Consider the following 21361-nt stretch of genomic DNA (forward strand, 5'->3'; position numbering starts at 1 on the left):
AAAATAATACCTAAGATTGCCATTATTGGTTCCGCCACCAGCACAATGGTGCTCCCTGCTTTATGGCGAAACACTAGAATCACGACATTTTCCTTCGGTTTTCCTTCCTGGCGCTATAACTCCACGGTTTTGCATTCGTTGGAAAGGTCTCGGGCTCCGTGAGGTCTATAGAAAAAAAATTTAGAAAAACCTTCAAGAGAAAAGCAGAAAAATAGGGAAAATAATTTTATGGCAAAACAACGTTTGCCGGGACAGCTAGTACATAATATGAGAGGATGTTCATCATGTTAACACTTAATTTTTATGTAAATCAACTATTTTACTACAAAATAGATTTCTAGAAGAATGTTCTGTAGCTTAAACTACATATCATTCTTAATAGATATGTCTAGCGTCAACACTATGGCCTTTCATCTTCAATAGGCATGATGACAATTTTTTTTTCTTATCGGTAATTGAAAGACACTTAAAAAATAGAAACATCGTTGAAAGAATGAATGACTCTGATAGCTTAAAAATTCACCAAGATATGACAATTCAAATATCTCTTAAAAAAGACCTGCCCGAAACGCTCCATACAAAGTGCTACGAAAGTATGACGTCAGTCTTTCGTAGTTTGTACGCATCGGGAGACAACTTTGTTCGACAGGTATATTAAATATTGCGTTTATGAAAGTGGTTTCATAACAAAAATTGCTTTTAATTGCATAAGTTATCGAATTGTATACAAATAATAAGAAATTTAATTGAAAAAAAGTTCGACTTGAATATCCAACTTTGAAGGCGCATAACAAAAAAAATACAAATGCTGTCAAGCTGAAATTTTGGGAACACTTATTTCTTACCGTGATTTCTTTATTTTATTAACAAAATTCGCTAATCTTTGACCTTGTCATCATCCCTATTTAACTTCATCTACATTACACGATACATCTACATGATACATCTTTAATAGGCACTTTCATCTTCAATTTTCGTCATCTTCTTTCATTCAACTTTCGATTTGGCGCATTCAATAATTTATAATTGTACTAGCTAGGGATGTCGAAAATGAAAGAAAATATCGATATATCGATACATCGATATTTAAAAAAATATCAATATCGGTCTTGATATTTCGCAAAAAAAATATCGATATATCGGTCTAATTTTTCGACCAACGAGGTTTCGTGCTTGGGCTCATTTTAATTGCGATAACCAGTAAGAAGTAGATAGACAGTAAATATTTACATACTGCTGCTGTATCATCACCTGGATTCTATAGGAACCGAGCTTCGTATGAACCCAAAGTGGAGGTTTCATGTTTGGGCTCATATTAACGGCCTCATCGAAAAGGACATTGATAGATGCTAATCATGAGAATATGATTATGTTGATAGGAATTATTATGCACTATAACCAACACAAGTTTAGAAAGTATGAAATAAAATTAAATTAAGAAATTAAAAAAAAACCCCGCCAAACAACTTTAAAATGTAATGAAATAATATTTACTGCCTTTAAGTTCAAATAATTCCTAACTTATGTAAAGTAATATTTTAGTCCATAATTTGTTGTCAAGGTGTGTCGGGGGACCACTAATGTAGATGTTTGATATTTTGAGATTTCAAACATAACATTTCACAGCGAACCGAATGGAGATAATCAGCGACTTGGCGGTTGTAGGTTGTAGTTTACTTGGCGGTCCCCCGACACACCGTGACAACAAATTATGGACTAAAATATTACTTTACACAAGTTAGGAATTATTTGAACTTAAAGGCAGTAAATATTATTTCATTACTTTTTAAAGTTGTTTGGCGGGGTTTTATTTATTAATTTCTTAATTTATTTCTAAAGTTGTTATTCCATTTGACTAAATTTAGACATCTAAATGATTAAGTAACTAAATTTAGTAAAGAGGAATAACATTTAGAAAGCTAGGATCCTAATTAGTGTACTAAATCGGAAAAAGTGTGGCTTCTGACTGACTAAATCAGTGTTGCCAGCTGGTTTCAACCTTTTATCTGTAGTGAGAACTGCTAAATCTGTATTAAAGTCAATATATATTATGTTATACGATCTGGAATCCATTCGTTTATAATTCATAATTTTTCGTGGAGCAAAAATTCTTTCAACCATCTTTTTCGCCTTTTATTTATTTTGATTTTCATTGAGCCAACAGCTAAGCCTATGAGAAGACCAATTTTTTGTTGCTTTGACAGAACTGGAGCCAATAAGAAGACGTCTGGCCAAAATCGTAGCAGAAAATATCGTTTTTGATACAATTTCGATATTGGATATTTGAAATTGATATATAGATATATCGTAACAAAATATATCGCCCAAAAATATCGATATATCAAATTGAAAATATCGATATATCGATATTTATTCGACAAGCCTAGTACTAGCGACCCGCCCCCGGCCCCGGCGTCGCACGGGTATAAAATATATAGCCACTGAAAAAATTATTAAAATCGATAGCCTTCGATCCTTCACGTGGTCTACTTCTTATCTGTGCCAAATAACATAAAAATTGCTTTCAAATAATTTCCCCCGTTTTTTTTTTCACGTTCTCCTATTAGTCTTAGCGTGATAAAATATAGCCTATAGCCTTTCTCAATAAATGGGCTATCTAACACTGAAATAATTTTTCAAATCGGACCAGTAGTTCCTGAGATTAGCGCGTTAAAGTTAGCCCTTTCAAATACTTTTCCCCGTTTATTCCACATTTTCCTCTATTTCTTCGCTCCTATTAGTGTTAGCGTGATAAAATATAGCCTATAGCCTTCCTCGATAAATGGGCTATCTAACACTGAAACATCGTCAAAATCCGTTGCTTAGTTTTACCGCCGTACTCAGAGATATTTAATTACGGTTAACCTTGAATTTAATGAAGAATTTGACAGATAATGTATCGGGCTTATATCAAAATTTTGAATTAATTACAATTAAGTAAATAATGTTCCACTCTGAGTGCGACAGTTAGAGATTAAAGGGAACAAAGGGACATGAGGGAAAAAGCGACTTTGTTTTATAATAAGTATAGATATAGAAGTTTCTAACGAGCTTCTGAACGTTATTATGGTTAATATCTAAGTGCGCATTACGCTAATACAATTTTCCGGGCGCCTCGTCACCGGGTCAGTCGCCATTACTTCTCCTCGGTTTTCGGCAGCGAGAAGCAAAAAATGTTTACTTTTAATTATTTCGTCCGACTCGAAACCATCTCGAGTATTCCTTATCTCGAAATACATAATTTAATTTCGGAATTAGCCGGCGTAAAACTTTGTTCTTTTACATTTTTGATGAATCGGAAATTGTTCCTCGGCGGGCTCTTCGAAATACTACTCCGGGACTTCAATTTTTGTAACTAAAGTCGAAAGTTTTAGCCACTATTGTGATATTAAGCCGACTTTAATGTCGTGTTTAAATTTTCAATGGACGTGAATTTTCATGATAATTGTTATCTCGTTCTCGGCCGCAGTTAACTTTTAAGATTATTACGCAATTGTTTATTAATTTCTCGTCGGGAACAACTTTAGTTCGCTCGCAGCGGGAAACAATTGACGTTATAACGTTACCTTATTTATAAGTTATAAGTTATATTCCAGTTATTTGAATTTACAAAGTGAAAAGCAAATGCACACCTGCTATATAAGATAACCAAGCTCATACACTGAACATGACCGCTTGCTCTATTGTCTTTGCGATACGAAAATAAAAGTATTAAAGTAGCTGTAGTCTGTGATCGAACACGGAATTGCGTGGCCGGGACAAAGTGGCCGGGGCGGGCGGCGAGGGCGGGCGGCCTGCCGATGACACCTACATGCAATATCTTGCACCAGCTCCGCTGTAAAAATATCCCGGGAGAAACTGCGATTGTTTGCCGGCCGTACTCCGTAGGCGATCGCTTTGTTGACGAGAAATACGATTTCGCAATAGCGGTTTTCATTTGTTTTCATATTGCTTGTGTTTTGTGGGAGAATACTATTATGAAGATGATGCAATATCCTATATTATACGGTGCTAGATAGCCGGTATTGATTCTAAACTAAAAACTAGATACATTATCAAACGTACCTATTATATAACTAGTCTTAACACTTTTGCAGACTATAATATTATATTTAGATGCCTATAATATTATGTTAGTTGCCTTACCTTATATTCAAACTCTAATGTTATTCCACCGACAAGGACCATTGATCATCGTAATACCCGTAAACGATCTCCCGTCTGTTTCGGTGACGCGAAATTAGCACGAAGAAAAAGCCAGGTGTTAGACAATAAATGAGTGTTTATTACTCAATCCCTCGTCCGGCGATCGGCGCTGGACAAAAACGGAAAACCATTTTACGCTCCATTGTGGAGGAGGATTGGCAATTTCGATCCGAGCTCAGTGGACCGGCGGGGACTTTTACAGCGCCTTGATGTATCGCCGATCATAAAACTAACGATAAATGCAAATCATTCCCACTGAGGGTTGTTAAAAGAAGCGCCCATGTTGTTGGACAGTCAGAAGGAAGGTTGTGAAGTTGGTATGAAAGCGGAAAAATGGGTGGCCGTATCAAAGATACGTCGATGATATGCCGTGAATATACTCTCTTTTAAATAGTCGTTAAAACGATGTTGCGAGACAACGTAATTTTTTCGAATGTACTATCAGAGAAATTCGTTCATAGACGTGGCAGCTGACTTTCATCATTAATTTGTAACACATAATATGGAAGTTAGAGAGTGTTACAATTTAGTCAATTTATGTCAAGTAAATATTAGTTGCGATCTATTGGCTGGGTTTGACATAAGCCGACTATATTACGTAGATCCTCCATCTGCCTAATTTATAGGCATATCTCTGAGTATCATACCCGCAATGCTCAATTTTCAAAGTGCACTCCGATTTTCCCATCAAGATTTAATCATGGATTTAACTGTAAGTGCTATTTTTGTACACTACTTGAAATTTAAAATCTTTACCTCACAAATTACGCCGCGGAAAAATTAACAACTTTTATTCTTTTTTGGAGTTTAATAACTCCCAACTTTTGTTAATTAACACGACAAGACGACGAGCCTTTTCAATTAAAAAAAATGACAGCTAGTATATTGTTGAAAAAAATATAGTATCATTTTTCTTTTGTTTGTTTTTGTTTAGTTTTTCTTTTTGATATAATCATGTACGTAGCAGACCTTATAAAAAATAGAGACACATTATTTTACGTTTATAAGTTTCTTTATTTCCCTTGCAGATGTGGAAGAGGAATTTTGCCTGATACAGGCTAAGCCTACTAGGTAGCTTCCATCACAGTATTTTTACTGTAACTTTTGTTAATGAAATAAAGATTATTATTATTATTATATTATTATTTTATTCTGAGATCATTATTTTAGTTTTGGGATTCATTTAACTTCTAGAAGGTCAATCCTGCTAGTTTATTCTTACAACACTACTGCAGGACGGTCTTAAAGTGCTAAAACAGCGCAAAGGTGTTTTCATGAATTACTCGTATGTAACTCATCTTTATATCATTATCATGACGATATTTTTATTCGAAATTTACTTATGAAAATTGTAACTCGAATACTACAGTACGGATATATTTTGTTTAACACCGAGTTTTAACAGCGCGCAAAGTATTTGTCCCCCCGTGACCCGAGTGTTGCCAACTCGAGACCAAAATAGTTTACCAAGAAACTGACCAATGACTACTGACTACGTATACTTAACTACGGTGAAGATTAAGTAAATTTTAGCTATTGTTATTCTTAGCTCTTTAAGCAGCGCATATGAGTAACATAATACGCATTTCTTAAGAGCATTATATTATCAGAGAATTATAAATGTTGTTTTCTGTCTGTCTGTTTGTTACTTCTTTACATCCAAACCGCTAAACCGATTTTGCTGAAATTATGTCCGTAGATACTTTGAGTCTTGGGACATAAGATTCTTTCCCGAGAAATAAACTATTTTTAGCCCAACGGAGTTACGGGCGTCGTCTAGTATCATACATTATAATATCAGAGTAGTTGATATTGTTACGTGCTAAGGTTCGAGGATTTGGAAAGAAAGACCTGGTGACTCTCTTGAAGACTTTATTAACACTGCACTAAACACTACGACTAGCACACACTAGGTCACAACACTAAGCACTAAGTCCAAACACTAATCACTAGGTCCAATCACTAAGCACTATCACTGTCCTAGGTCGTAGCCAAGTCGCAGGTTTCACTGGTTCACTCACTATTGATCACTTGATGTCGCTCCGAAATCACCTCGAAGATCGCTCAGATCGAACTGACTGACTTGCCGGGCCTGCCTGCGGCTTTTTATATGGCGAGACGAATTCCAGAAAGTTCCCGATTCACGTAAACAAGTAAACAACCGTGGGAACTTTCTAGGAGGCTCGAGCATGTACCACAATAAAACTGCCGTCCTTACGATAAGTGCAGTAAGTTGAATTTAATTTAGACCTTATGGACTCAGTCATAAGGTTTAAATTAAAACACGTAAACACGCAAACAAATAAACGGTAAATACGTAAACAAACATTGGACCTTTCTAGAAGGTTCGAGTATGTACTTGCGAACCTCATGTCATCTAGTATTGAGTAGGGGATTTATGTTGCCTGTGCTCCCTCGGTAAGCTTCGCTGGTTTGTCGCTAGATGGCACCACGTGTCCGTATACCATGTACCGTAACAATATATTATAGGCTGATGGTGGACCTACTACAGGTCACAGATCACAGCAAAAACAGAATTAACATAACCCAAACAAATAAGGTGGGATAAACGTGGGATAAACATTTATACGTGGGAGAGCCACGCTTCGGCACGAATGGGCCGGCTCGACCGGATAAATATCACGTTCTCACAGAAAACCGGCGTGAAACAGCGCTTGCGCTGTGTTTCGCCGAGTGAGTGAATTTACCGGAGGCCCAATCCTCTACCCTATTCCCTTTCCTACTCTCCCCTATTCCCTTCCCTTCCCTACCCTCCCCTATTACCCTTGATAACGACAGGAGAGATGGACTGTATGATACGAAGATGAGGAAAACTGTAACTACCAAATGATAACACCAAGTGAAGCGACAACTGTAATGTTCCAAGATAGACTAAATCACAAAAACAGTAAAAACGTCAAAAGGAAAAAATGTGACATAGAAAAGTAAAAAATACAATATTTAAAAACAGAATGGTCTGTCCAGCCAGTCGCCAACATACCCCCCCCCAGTGGGACACTAAAACTCGGTGGCGACTGGCTGGGCCTCCAGTACAATTAATTTTCTAGCCGGTCGGCGCAGCGTACCTCCCTTTGTGAGGAGGTCCGCTACGCGAACTCGACCGTCCTGACCGGGGTAGGTCCTCAAGACCCTGGCTAGCGGCCACAAGCCGCGCGGAAGGGTAGGGTCCACGATCAGCACCACGTCCCCCTCCTTTATGTCTTGATATGGTTGGGACTCCTTCAGTTTCTCTCTCAGCGTCGGCAGGTACTCCCGCAGCCATCGAGCCCAGAAGTGGTCCGCCAGCCGAAGTGCCTTCCGCCACTCCTGGCGTTGTGAAAACTCCCCATCTGTCAGGTCGTTAGTCCAAGGAACCACCGATGACGTGCCTATTAGAAAGTGGAATGGTGTTATCGCTTCTGGAGCGTCGGTCGCCGTGGGGACGTACGTCAGTGGCCGGGAGTTGACGATTGCCTCAGCCTCTAAGAGCAATGTTCTGAATGTGTCCTCTTTGGGGAGGGACCTGTTTTTGAGAGTTGTCTTGAGCGCGTTCTTCACGGTGCGCACTAACCGTTCCCAGGCCCCCCCCATAAAAGGCGCGGCCGGGGGGATGAAGCGCCATCGTATTCTTCCATTCGTAGCGAAGTCAATAACGGGGCCACCGTGGAGTTTTCTCATTTCTTTGCTTGCACCGACAAAATTCGTTCCGTTGTCAGAGAGGATTTGCTTGGGCGATCCTCTTCGAGCGATGAACCGCCTTAGGCTCGTTATTGCGGCGTCGGCAGATAACGTTGTAACCACTTCCAGGTGTATAGCCCTCGTGACTAGGCATGTGAAAAGGGCGACGTACCTTTTTTCTTGACGACGGCCCACAGCTACGGCGAACGGACCAAAATAGTCTAGGCCAGTGAACGTGAATGGTCTTGTGTGGTGGTTCAGCCTCTCCAGGGGCAGGTCTCCAGTTGGTGGTAGGACCGGGCGACCCTTAAATCTTCGACACCCAGCGCAAGAGCTCGAGACGCTTTTAATGGTTTTTCTAGCGTTAATAATTCGGTATCTTTGTCGAAGCTCGTTGAGAACAGTTTCGTCAAACCCGTGTCCCATCTTTACGTGGAGTTCCATTATTAATAATCGCACGATGTGGCTCCGACCGTCCAATATTATTGGGGCTTTTACGTCTTCGGTAGCCGTTAATGCCAATTTGATGCGGGTGTCTGCCCGCAGGAGGTTATCTTTGTCCAGGAACGCACAGAGAGACGCTATTCGGCTGGCTTTGGGGAGGGGCTGCGAGGCCCGCAGGTGTGTGATTTCTTCGGCGAAGCAATCCCACTGCGAGTGTCTCAATAATGTCTTCTCCGCCCAGGCGAGGTCGGACTCTAGAAGTTGAAGAAGGGACGTGGTGCTCCCTGGACCTATGGACATGAAAATTGAAGAATTAAGATCAGCCGAACGAGTTATTTTGGACATAAACAATCTAGCAAATTGATAAACGCGTGCAGTGGATCGCAGAAGGCGCAGCCAACTACTAAAACGTCTCGGATCGGGCACTGGGAATTTTGAAAAAGGTTCTTCGGTAAGAAGACCAACAATTTCTGGCTTTAATTCGGAATCTGAAAGGTTCGCGGTATTGGCTTGCGTTTCCTTTGGCCAAAAGTCCTCAGTCTGCAAAAGGAAAGGCGGGCCAGAAAACCATCTATGGTTAGCCTCGAGTTTCAAAACTTTAGGCTTCGTGGCATCGTCAGCCACGTTGAGAGAGGTAGGGAGCCATCTCCAATCAGACGGGTTGGAGAGTTCCGCTATCTCTCCCAACCTATGCGCTACGAAGGGCTTAAAATTACGCGCGTCGCTCCTAATCCACTTCAAAACTGTAGTGGAATCCGTCCAAAATATTGTCCGCGACGGTTTTAGACGGTGGGCACTTTTAATTGTTTGCGAGAAACGTGATGCAATTAGCGCTGCTTGTAGCTCTAATCGGGGTATCGATAACGGCTTCAGTGGCGCCACTCGCGCTTTATTACCGATTAGGGCTACAGACACGGTGCCATCTGTGTACATCACGCGCCAGAAGGCGACACAGGCGTATGCTTGTTCTCCACCGTCCGAAATGACGTGAAGTTGAATGTCACTCCGCTCCAGGTTGAGAAGGTAGCATCGTGGCACCTCTATAGAGGAGGCTTCCCTTAGGAGTTTACACCATGCTTTATATTCTTCTACGTACTTACTTGGCAGTAGCGTATCCCAACCGACGCCTTCGCGCCATAATTTTTGTATAAGAATGCGTCCCCAAATTGTGATGGGCATGAGAAGACCTAAAGGGTCGTACAGCTTCATCACATTTGAGAGAACAATTCGTTTGGTAACGGCTTCGTCAGTCGTTTCAGTGGTCGCCCGAAAGGTGAGAGTGTCTCGGGCGGGATTCCATTTGACGCCAAGAACGCCTACTTCCTTGTTAGAGGGTAAGTAGACGTCATCACAATCGCTTCGGAGTTCTTTTGGAATTTTAGATAATGCGTCTGGTACGTTGGAGATCCAGGATCGCATTTCGAATTGGCAATTTTTGTGAACCATGACTATCTCCGAAGCTATTCGTGCTGCGTCAGCGATGTTAAAATGGCTAGATAGGTAGTCGTCCATGTAGTGATCGTTTAAGATGGCGCTGCAGGCTTCTGGGTGAGTCGATTGAAATTCTTTAGCGTTTTTATCTTTAAGGTGGAGCGCTATAAAAGGGCTACAAACGGCGCCAAAGATCATCGACGACATACGATACTCGCGTACCACTCCGTTTGACCGCCAAAGAAAGCGCTGAGCATCCCTATCTTTAGGACTTATTTTAATCTGGGGAAACATCTCCTTTATATCCGCATTTAAAGCTACGGGCCCTTCTCTAAACCTGAATAGTATATCTATCAAAGATCGCAGGAGGTCCGGGCCCTGTAACAACATGCTGTTCAAACTGACACCTCGTGTCGTAGCGGCAGCATCGTGAACGGCTCTCAACTTCTTTTTCTGCGGATGGAAGACACCAAATATAGGTAGGTACCAGCGGACGCGACTACGATGCTGGTCGCTTCCGTGGTAGGTACTAGGTTCGCATTCCTCGGCATATCCTTTAGATAGAATATCCGTAATAAATTTTCTAAACGCTACTTCAAACTTTGGGTCCTTTGACATTTGCCTTTCAAGAGCCTTAAGGCGGGACAACGCTTGTGGGTAACTATCGGGTACAACGTTTGGTAAGTGCTCCTTCCAGGGTAAAGCGACTTCAAACCTGCCATCCGCCAGTCGTCGAGCCGACTCGTCAATGATACTGACGGCGCGTGCATCGTCGACGCTCTGGCGAGGTAGGCTTTTTGTAATGCCTAAAGAGTCAATATCGTATTGACTTTTAATCAAGGCGTCCAACTCGTCACAGTGCTGGTGAACGTTGAGCTGGTTCACGAATTGCATTGGCTTGGAAGAGTTAGACGAGGCACCGTGGAGTACCCACCCTAAGAGGGTTCTCGAGGCGACAGGTTCATTTTTCCGTCCACAACGCACCTCACGGCTGACTGTCAAATGCCAGTCAGGGGCACCGATAAGTATGGAAGGGGGGTCGCTGCTTGTCGTCAGGTCGGTGGACAAAGCTGCCAAGTGGTCGTAATTTACCACGTTCACTTTATCGTTACGCACCCGTAAATTAAGGGGTTTAGTGGCCCTTGCGTTTTCGACAAGGTGTCGTTCGGTTTTATTGCGACCACGGATGTAGAAGTTGACATAACTTACGTCCACGACCTTCGACATATCGCCAACCCCCTCTAACCTGACCCGCTCCTGTCGGATGGGAACAGCACCGATACGAGTCGCTACTTCGCTGTCGATGAGCGTCGCGATACTGCCCTCGTCCAGTAGTGCCGTCGTCTCATACTCGCCGTCGGGGCCCTCAATAGTGACCGCAATGATTTTAAGAAGGCCGCGCGGGAAGTTGACGGGCTGCGGAGTTTCTGGAAATTGCGGGAGGTCAGTATTAGATATCTGTAGCGGTGCTTCTGTTTCGCTACTGTTACGTATGGTGGCGCTTGTGACGGCACTTTGAACGTCGGTACTGGTATTGGTTACCTGCACGTCGGCCGGTGCGCGTAATGTAATGTCAGTTTGGCCATGAAGTAGTGCGTGGTGTCGTCTGAGACATCCGTCGACCCCGCAGCGTTTAGTTCCGCGGCAGTTATTCCACGAGTGTGGGTAAGTTTTAAAACATCGATAACACGCTTTTGAGTCTTTTACCCACTGCCACCTGTCGCTTACCGATAGAGAAAGGAATGGTTGACACGCTCTTATGAGGTGTTGTCCTTTCTCGCAAAAACTACAAGTGGGTACGGAGTTGCCGGACGTTGTTGCGTGTACCGACTCAACTCGTTTGGGAAAGGTTTTGTGCATAGTATAAACAGGCGGCCTGGGCGTCACGTTAACAATATCGGATACAAAGTTATATTTAAGTTGTTTGTCCGCCTCCGCTAAAAGAAATTTTGACAACGCCTCTAATTTTGTCATATTTTGAGACAAAGGCATACAAGCGGCGGCAAAGTCGGTAAATCGAGACCTCGTATGCTCGTTTAGTTTTAATAGAATAGAGCGGAAAAGCTCGGGCGAGTACAAGTAGTCATTTTGATTTAAAATTTTAATTGTACTAATTAAGTTTCGCAGTTTGTTCGCAAGTGCATTTAAATGTTCAGGGGTACTTATCTTAGGACTGCCTCGTATGTCCGAGATTTCTCGGGCCACCAGAATTTCCGGCCGGGCGTATGTCTGCTGCAGGGCGTCGATAATCTCCTGAGGGTCAAGAGACGTCCACAGCAAGGACGCCACGGAGTGGTAGGCGGGTCCGCGAATCGCGTTTTGCAGCCGCGAAATGTTTTCCGCTGCGGAAAAATTTGCGTTACTTCTATCGTAACTGGATTTAAAGGCAAGCCATTGGCTTAATTCACCAGCAAAGGGGACCAGTTCGGGTCTTTTAGGGCGGTCGGCGAGAGCATTGATGGCTTGGGCGAGTCGAGCGATCGGTTCAGACGATGAATCAGCTCTCGGTAGTCCTCCGTTAGTACCCGTCATTTGTGTGGGTGGGCAAGGGTTGGCGGTAGCACGTGGTGACAAGGCCTCGAAGGTCAGATCCGCCAGCTGTACGGGTGGACCTTGGGTGTTTCCCAAAGTCACAGCTGGGGTTCTACCTGGCCTGTCACCTGCAATTGCCATGTTTTGCCCGCGTACCCATGACGCGGTACGTCGTAAACTAGAGTAAGAACTACAACGAGACTTATCTTTTAGCTCCGATGCGGCAAGCTTCGCACGAAGCTTCGCTTGCTCGACCTCGACCTCCAGGCGCGCGAGTTCGCGCTCGCGTTCGGCCCCTAGGCGCGCGAGTTCGCGCTCGCGCTCGGCGTCGCGTTGTGAGAGCTCGCGCTGCCACTTCAGTTGCTGCCGCGTGCACTCCGCCTCCAGGGCCAACCTTTCTGCCCTTACGGCTGCTGAAGAGCGCGAAGACTGCGTGCGCTCGTTTCCAGTTCGACCACTGCAAGAACTCGCGTTAGTGCTTTGAAAGAAAGCCTCCCCTGTTCGGCGCCGGCTGGGATGGTCGTCTGCCTCGGGCCCTGGCGACGCGCCGGAAGGCGCTGTGTCTGTGGGCTGTAAGACTCTCCCAGCCAACGATGCCGGGTCGATCTCGGAACCAGTGTTCGAAACCAGGCGAACGTCGTGAAGCGAACGATCACTGCACTGGGTTTGCTCGGCTTCGGCAGTTGCCGCTTCTGCGATGGATTTTCTAGAACTCTTAGAACGCGTCAACATGATGAAGTTCTAAAAAAATGCGCAAACGAAAGATTAAAGTGTAATGTGAAGTAAATGACGAAAATAAGCTACGGTGAAGAGAAGGATACTACAAATAAAGTAAAATAAGGTGATACTACAACGCATTAATGATAGTACTACGCTAAGGCGACAATGAACTAGAACTAAGACGATTTTAAAACTACGATGAAGACAAAATAATGGTTCTAAATTACAGCGAAGAAGGACCAAATGATAACGACGGGAGAGATGGACTGTATGATACGAAGATGAGGAAAACTGTAACTACCAAATGATAACACCAAGTGAAGCGACAACTGTAATGTTCCAAGATAGACTAAATCACAAAAACAGTAAAAACGTCAAAAGGAAAAAATGTGACATAGAAAAGTAAAAAATACAATATTTAAAAACAGAATGGTCTGTCCAGCCAGTCGCCAACAACCCTATTCCCTCTTAAAAGGCCGGCAACGCACATGCAGCTCTTCTGATGCTGCGAGTGTCCATGGGCGACGGAAGTTGCTTTCCATCAGGTGACCCGTTTGCTCGTTTGCCCCCTTATTTCATAAAAAAAAGGTATAATAATATGTCTGCCAATCAGTAAATTTTTTCGATGGTAGGAATATTGTTTTTTTGCAGTGGGACCTTGAAGTACCTAAGGATCCCAATAAGTTCATTTATAAATTTCATAATATTTAATACTTACCTGAACAGTTTATTTAATTTGCATATATGATTTATTTAGTTTAAATAACTTATCAATAATTACTTATTTTCGATAAAGTCTTCTAATTCCAATATATTTTGTCTTTTGAATTACTTCAAATTGAAACCCTGTTTGGAAACTAAATATTCTATTTTAGTCTGTTTATATTTAGACGAAGTCACTTGTATAATATAATTATTGTCTAGACACGACCGACTATTTACGAGTAAACAATAGCTGGAGGCGTTTTGGAACTTTAGCTGATTCCGCAGCCACAGGTCCTCAATATAATGATAATTATAATTGAGTTACAAGTCTATCATCATTATTATTAGTTAAGCTAAGGAAGTAAGTATGTCATCATCATCATCGTCAGCCTATTGCCGTCCACTGCTCCCCCAATGAGCGCCAACCATCCCGATCTTGGACAGCCCTCATCCATCCGCTTCCAGCCACTTTCTTCAAATAGTCGGTTCACCGTGCTGCGGGACGACCTAGCCTACATTTGCTTAAGCGTGGTCTCCACTCTAACACTTGTCTGCTCTATCTACCGTCTTCCCATCTGCAGACATGACCAGCCCACTTCCACTTCAGTAAGTTAATTGAAGTATGTAGGTGTATGTAAAATTAAATTAATGTGTACATTGTATAGTTATTTAAGATTTATGCCACTGCAGTGCAAGTAGACATTTAATAAGAAGAGCAAGTAACTTTATAGAAACGTATTTTTTGTGTGGCGAGGCGTAGCTCTGTCGTAGCATGGTGTAACTACGCCGTAGCACGACGTAGTTCTGTAATTGTAGCACGGTCTTACTACGACGTAGCACGACTTAGCTCTGTCGTAGCATGGTGTAACTACGCCGTAGCACGACGTAGCTCTGTAATTGTAGCACGGTCTTACTACGACGTAGCACGACGTAGCTCTGTCGTAGCATGGTGTAACTACGCCGTAGCACGACGTAGCTCTGTAATTGTAGCACGGTCTTACTACGACGTAGCACGACGTAGCTCTGTCGTAGCATGGTGTAACTACGCCGTAGCACGACGTAGCTCTGTAATTGTAGCACGGTCTTACTACGACGTAGCACGACGTAGCTCTGTCGTAGCATGGTGTAACTACGCCGTAGCACGACGTAGCTCTGTAATTGTAGCACGGTCTTACTACGACGTAGCACGACGTAGCTCTGTCGTAGCATGGTGTAACTACGCCGTAGCACGACGTAGCTCTGTAATTGTAGCACGGTCTTACTACGACGTAGCACGACGTAGCTCTGTCGTAGCATGGTGTAACTACGCCGTAGCACGACGTAGCTCTGTAATTGTAGCACGGTCTTACTACGACGTAGCACGACGTAGCTCTGTCGTAGCATGGTGTAACTACGCCGTAGCACGACGTAGCTCTGTAATTGTAGCACGGTCTTACTACGACGTAGCACGACGTAGCTCTGTCGTAGCATGGTGTAACTACGCCGTAGCACGACGTAGCTCTGTAATTGTAGCACGGTCTTACTACGACGTAGCACGACGTAGCTCTGTCGTAGCATGGTGTAACTACGCCGTAGCACGACGTAGCTCTGTCGTAGCATGGTGTAACTACGCCGTAGCACGACGTAGTTCTGTAATTGTAGCACGGTCTTACTACGACGTAGCACGACGTAGCTCTGTCGTAGCATGGTGTAACTACGCCGTAGCACGACGTAGCTCTGTAATTGTAGCACGGTCTTACTACGACGTAGCACGACGTAGCTCTGTCGTAGCATGGTGTAACTACGCCGTAGCACGGACGTGGCTAAGGCGTAGCATGACTTATTTAAAAACGTAGACTGAAGGTCGCAAAAATATAATGTTATTTGTTCAATTGTTAATTCTTCTATTTATGTATTAATATACAGTAGTTGATATGATTGTATCCGCTGGATTTAAAGAAACTCATTATTTTTGCAACAAAATTTTATCGCTAAAACTGTCGAGTTGTGTTCGCGGCAGGTGACGGCTATATCGGCGCGGCGGCGGGCGGCGGCGGTGCAGCTCACAAGGCAACGCTTACCTTCTCGTCTAGACGGTTGCAGCTGATCGCCAACTAAATACAATAACTACAGGTTCAATCGCTGTCTACTGTTTTTAAAATATACATAACTGTGTTTATAACAAAGGTATCTGCTAAATTATAGATTGTAATATTTTTATATTAAGGCCCAGTAGTCCCTAAAATTAGCAGGTCGATGTATATCAGTACGAATATCGACGTAAAGGACATTACAACATTCATAATATCAGCGCGCCTTGTACAGTGGCGGTTACGCGCTCGCCGCGTGCCTTGATAATAGGAAATAGGAGAAAAAACCTTTTGTTTTTAGTATTACACAAATCAAATATATCAAATCGTTTAGGTTAGGTTACGACAAATGTACTAAATTTTTTGTTTTTTCTAGAAAGTGTGTAATTTAGCCATAAAATGATTTAATTATGAAAAACAGCGTTATAACAGTCATCTTTGAGATTTTTTTCTATCGAGCAGAATTTATCAAATTGTGTACTGATATACCTTTTCCGTATAGGAAATTTTCTCAATTTTAAAACGATACTTTTTTATACTTAAATAATGACATTTCCTTTACAAAAAACATTATTTAAAAACCCATTTTACGTAGTTGCGACCCCACAGCCACAGCGCCTTAAGGGTGAAGCCAAACGAGCCTAATTTGTGAGTTGTGAGTCGCAGAATTTTGGCTGGCAGAAATTCTGCTGCATTCAGTTTCATACAAAAGTCCGGCTTGATTGACAAGATCGTAATTTTGTGAGTCATGATTTGTATGAAAAGATATTTACGCGGCAAAGATTCTGCGACTCACGACTCACAAAATTATGCTTATGTGGCATACCCTTACTCTTTCTAAGACGTCACATTTATTGCTTTTAATGCTCCATCAAAACGCAGAAAAAACATTTTTAATTTTTATTTATTGCTCATATTTTTGTGTGTTCCAAATTTAAATACATAAATATAACACTGAAATCGCGGCGAGCCCTCGAGTGAGCAGACGGCCGTATTTGAAATTCCAATTAGAAAGTTTTCTCATTTACTTGATTCGGGTGCGGACGGCGCGATTAGCCCGCACCGGCCCGCACTCCGCCGCTCTCCGCAGCTCTCCGCCGCTCTCCGCCGCTCTCCGCCGCTCTCCACCGCTCTCCACCGCTCTCCGCCGCTCTCCGCCGCGCCGCCGCGTCTCCGTGCCCGAGGAAGACCCTATGTCTACCACCGCTGACCACCGAGAATGAAATTATTAGGCCGATAAAATGCCACTATTTCACATAGAGTATAGGTTTCATTTTTTCTACTCCACTGCGGCGGCAATGTTGATAGAAAATGAAACCTATAGCCTTAATCACAGAGTGGCTCTTTATTTGAATTTTTGTCGGTGATGGCCCGGTGACAGCGGCAATGGACTTAGGGTTGATTCAGACCGCAACGCGACGCGTAGATGCATTTCTAAATTAGTATGGATTTAACAGATTCGCAAGACGTCTGACGCAATTGAAATCTGTCAAATTCGAAACCGACCAAAATTCAAATAAAATGCTACAGTTTTATGAAATAGGCTATAGATTTCATTTTCTACCGACATTTGTCCATGACCCATGCTGCCACTGCTTTTCAATGGCGTAGAGCAAAATGAAATCTATAGCTTATTATATGTTATGTCTATGCTGTATGTCCACGGTGGTATATGGGACACACAGATATATAGACTACGGAGCAGTAGCAGGAGGGCACAAGTGAAAGACTCGAGAGCGTTGGTTCCTGAAAATTACACAAGTAATACAAGATTACACCATTAATTACAATTTTACATATTTTTTAGAAAAAAATATTACATTGCTTTAAAATTAAATTTCTCTTTAATATTAAGCATTTTATTCAATGTTTAATTAAGTATAAGTACATTAAAATTCCTTGTTACTCTACATTACATAACGTTCGACAAAATCTGACGCAGAAATTACATTGTTGTTAATATTACAATAATCATTAATCACAAGATAAAAATGCTTTATAAAACAAGTCACATAATATTTTAACTTAAAATAGGGGAAATATTATTACTTAATACATTTTACATTTATTTAATAAAAGTTAATCTTTCGAAAAAAAAAATTAAAATTTAATTGTCAAGATATAGAAAGGTAAAATTACATATAACTGGTAGCAGTACCTGTAGCGGCTGGTTGGGGTTGGATATTCCTTACTACCACCTGAGGGGGCTGGTTGGTTACAAACCCCATCTCTCTTCGTAACCAATTTTGTACGTTTTTTCGACAATACTTCATAAATACATAAGCGACAACCAAAGTCAACATTGCAGTAATTACCATGATCATTATTCCAAACTGGTTAAGTTTGTGTTCAATACTCTGTTCTCCGTTTTGATTTACAATGACTTCTTCCTTGCTAAAGGCCTTTCCCATATTTAGAGTAAGTATAAAATTTACAAGTGCGGAAGAAGGTAAAATTTAAAATTAAATGATAAAATAATTGTCGAACATCAATATTTAACTTGTCCAAAAAACAAATTTCGAAATCAATTATAGCTAAGTAATGCTATTGTAAAATAAATTTCACTTTGCATTTTTAAAGTATCATAGTATAATCTAAATAGTATATCAAAGTAAAAAGTGTAAAAACAAGGTGTAAAAGTAAATTGTATACAATATAAGAATAAAATGCTTTAGTAAAAATTGTCTTTTATTTAAAATTCCCATCAACTTATATTACGTTTTCACATATAAACGATCAATATAAGTTGTACTCATTAAAAATGTACAAGTTGTCTTACTGTTTGTACTGTATACTATATCATTGTTTTCATAAGCTATGACGCGGTACTCATATTACCTTCGCGGCGCTACCATTGTTATCGAACTTGAATTACGTGTTACTTTTAATGAATGATTAACTCTTGTTTTGATCTAAGTCAGTTGTCTTGAACCACAGTCACTTTAAACGAATGATTAACTCTTATTTTTGCTCTAACTCGGTTATCTTTAACCACAATTACATAAAAATTAATATTTTCGTACTTTTTAACATAACGCTTCGTTTGAAACTAAAATTAGCAATTTCCTTATACATTTAAAAATCTTACTGGCATTTTAACTTTCCTTCCAGACTTTGTAATTTTTTGATTATTACACTCTACGTTACTTTTTTCTATAATATCATTTTCTACAGAGGTATCTTGTTCTGCAATATTTTTATCTAATAAAATAAATGCTGGCTTTAACCTATCTATCGAAACTGCAGTGACTCTATCCTCCAATTGAATTTTAAAAACTTTTTCTGACCTTTCAATTACTTTATATGGACCTTCATAAGGACAAACTAAGGATGTTTTATTTCTATCGATTCTTAAAAATACATGTGAACAATTTCTAAGGTCTGGATGAACAAAAAATGCTTTCGAACTATGACTTTTAACACTAATTGGCTTGTACTGTCTAATATTATTTTTAATATCCTGCAACACTAAATAAGGATCTGGAATTTCAGGACTTTCTACAAAAAAATCTCCTGGCAATCGTAGTGCACGGCCGTAAACCATCTGAGCTGCGCTCACACCTGTCTCACATTTAATGGCAGCCCGAAGCCCTAACATCACGCTAGGAAGTTCGTGGCTCCAATTTTTATTACCATTAAGCCGTGCCATCAAAGATGCCTTCAAGCTTCTATGCCACCTCTCAACAGCACCGTTGCTTTGAGGATGATATGGAGTTGTCCTAATCTTATGAATGCCTAGGTATGACATTAAACTAGAAAACAATTTACTCTCAAATTGCCTGCCCTGGTCACTAGTGAGTTTCACAGGACAGCCAAACCTACATATCCATTCTCTATATATTGCATTCGCTACCGTATCCGCCGAAATATCTTTTAAAGGATACACTTCTGGCCACCCTGTGCCTCGATCAATTATCGTTAAGCAATACCTATAATCATCTACTGTGACCGGAAGTGGTCCGATCAGATCAATGTGAATATGATCGAATCTATCCGCTTGTGGAAAACTACCATAGCTAGAATTCGTATGCCTCGTTGTCTTAGACCTTTGACAATTCAAACAAGTCTTCGTCCAAAAACCTATATCTCTATTCATATCTGGCCAAAAATATCTTTCTTTAATCATGCGGCGCGATGTTCGCAGACCCGGATGACTAAGACTATGTATACTACTAAATACTGCTTTTCTATACGATTCTGTTAAATAAGGTCTAGCTATGTTACTTGAAATTTCGCAATAAATATAATGATCGGAGTTCGGAATTGGCATTTTTTTGAATTTTAATTTAGGATTAGTAATAATATTCTGAAGTTCTGAATCATTACGTTGCTGTATAGCCAATTTTTCATAATCTATTGAACTTGAAGTGCATTCTATAGTTTCTATTCGAGGTAATGCATCTGCTACAATATTATCTTGTCCACTAACATGTCGTATATGTGTAGTAAATTCACTTATAAAACTTAATTGCCTAATTCGTCTTGGACTTTCTTTCTTATTATTTTTACTTAATTTAGAAAATGCAAAAGTTAATGGTTTGTGATCGGTAAAAATTATCAAGTCACGACCTTCAAATAAACTTCTAAAATGTTCTACACCTAAAAATATAGCAAGTAACTCTCGGTCATAAGTGCTATAATTTTGTTGTGCCTGCGTTAACTTTCTACAAAAATAACCTAACGGGTTCCATTTACCGTCAACATGTTGTTGCAAAACTGCACCTACGCTGTTATTCGATGCGTCTGTAAAGAGTGCAAGCGGCACGTTGTTCGCAGGAAACGACAAAGTCGCTGCGTTCATGAGACCGTGTTTACACTCTAGGAATGCTTCTTCAGCATCCGGTGTCCAATGTATGTAGTCTTATCGTTCTTTTTAGCTTTATGAATATAACTATTTAACTTATCTAAATATTCTATCGCTTTAGGTAAATGACTTCTGTAAAAATTGACCATGCCTAAAAATTTTCTTAACTCGCTAACATTTCGCGGTTTGGGGTAGTCGATAATTGCTTGTACCTTAGTTTTTAGTGGCCGAATCCCCGATGTTGAAACTTGGTATCCTAGAAATTCTACACTCGTAGCTTTAAAAGAACATTTCTCTAAATTAATTGTAATACCATATTCATTGAATCGACTAAATACCTGCTCTAAATGTTTTTCATGCTCCTCGTCACTAGAGGACGCTATAAGAATATCATCACAGTAACAGTATAAAAAATCTAGTCCCGATAGCACGATATTAGACATGAAACGCTGGAATGTTTGCGCTGCGTTTTTCAAACCAAAGGTCATGCGCTCGAATTCATATAATCCGAAGGGCGTAATTATTGCTGTCTTACAAATATCCTCTGGATTAATTAAAATATTATGATAAGCCTTTTTTATATCGATCTTAGAAAACAATTTTTTTCCTGAAAGTAAATACGTAAAATCCTGCACACGGGGAATGGGATATCTGTCAGGTTTAGTTATTGCATTTAAAGCTCTATAGTCACCACAAGGGCGTACCTGTCCATCTTTTTTAGGAACTAAATGAAGTGGGCTCGCCCAAGCAGATTTGGACGGCCTACATATGC

The sequence above is a fragment of the Aricia agestis genome, chromosome 2 (assembly GCF_905147365.1).
Source record: "Aricia agestis chromosome 2, ilAriAges1.1, whole genome shotgun sequence".
NCBI classification, from domain to species: domain Eukaryota; kingdom Metazoa; phylum Arthropoda; class Insecta; order Lepidoptera; family Lycaenidae; genus Aricia; species Aricia agestis.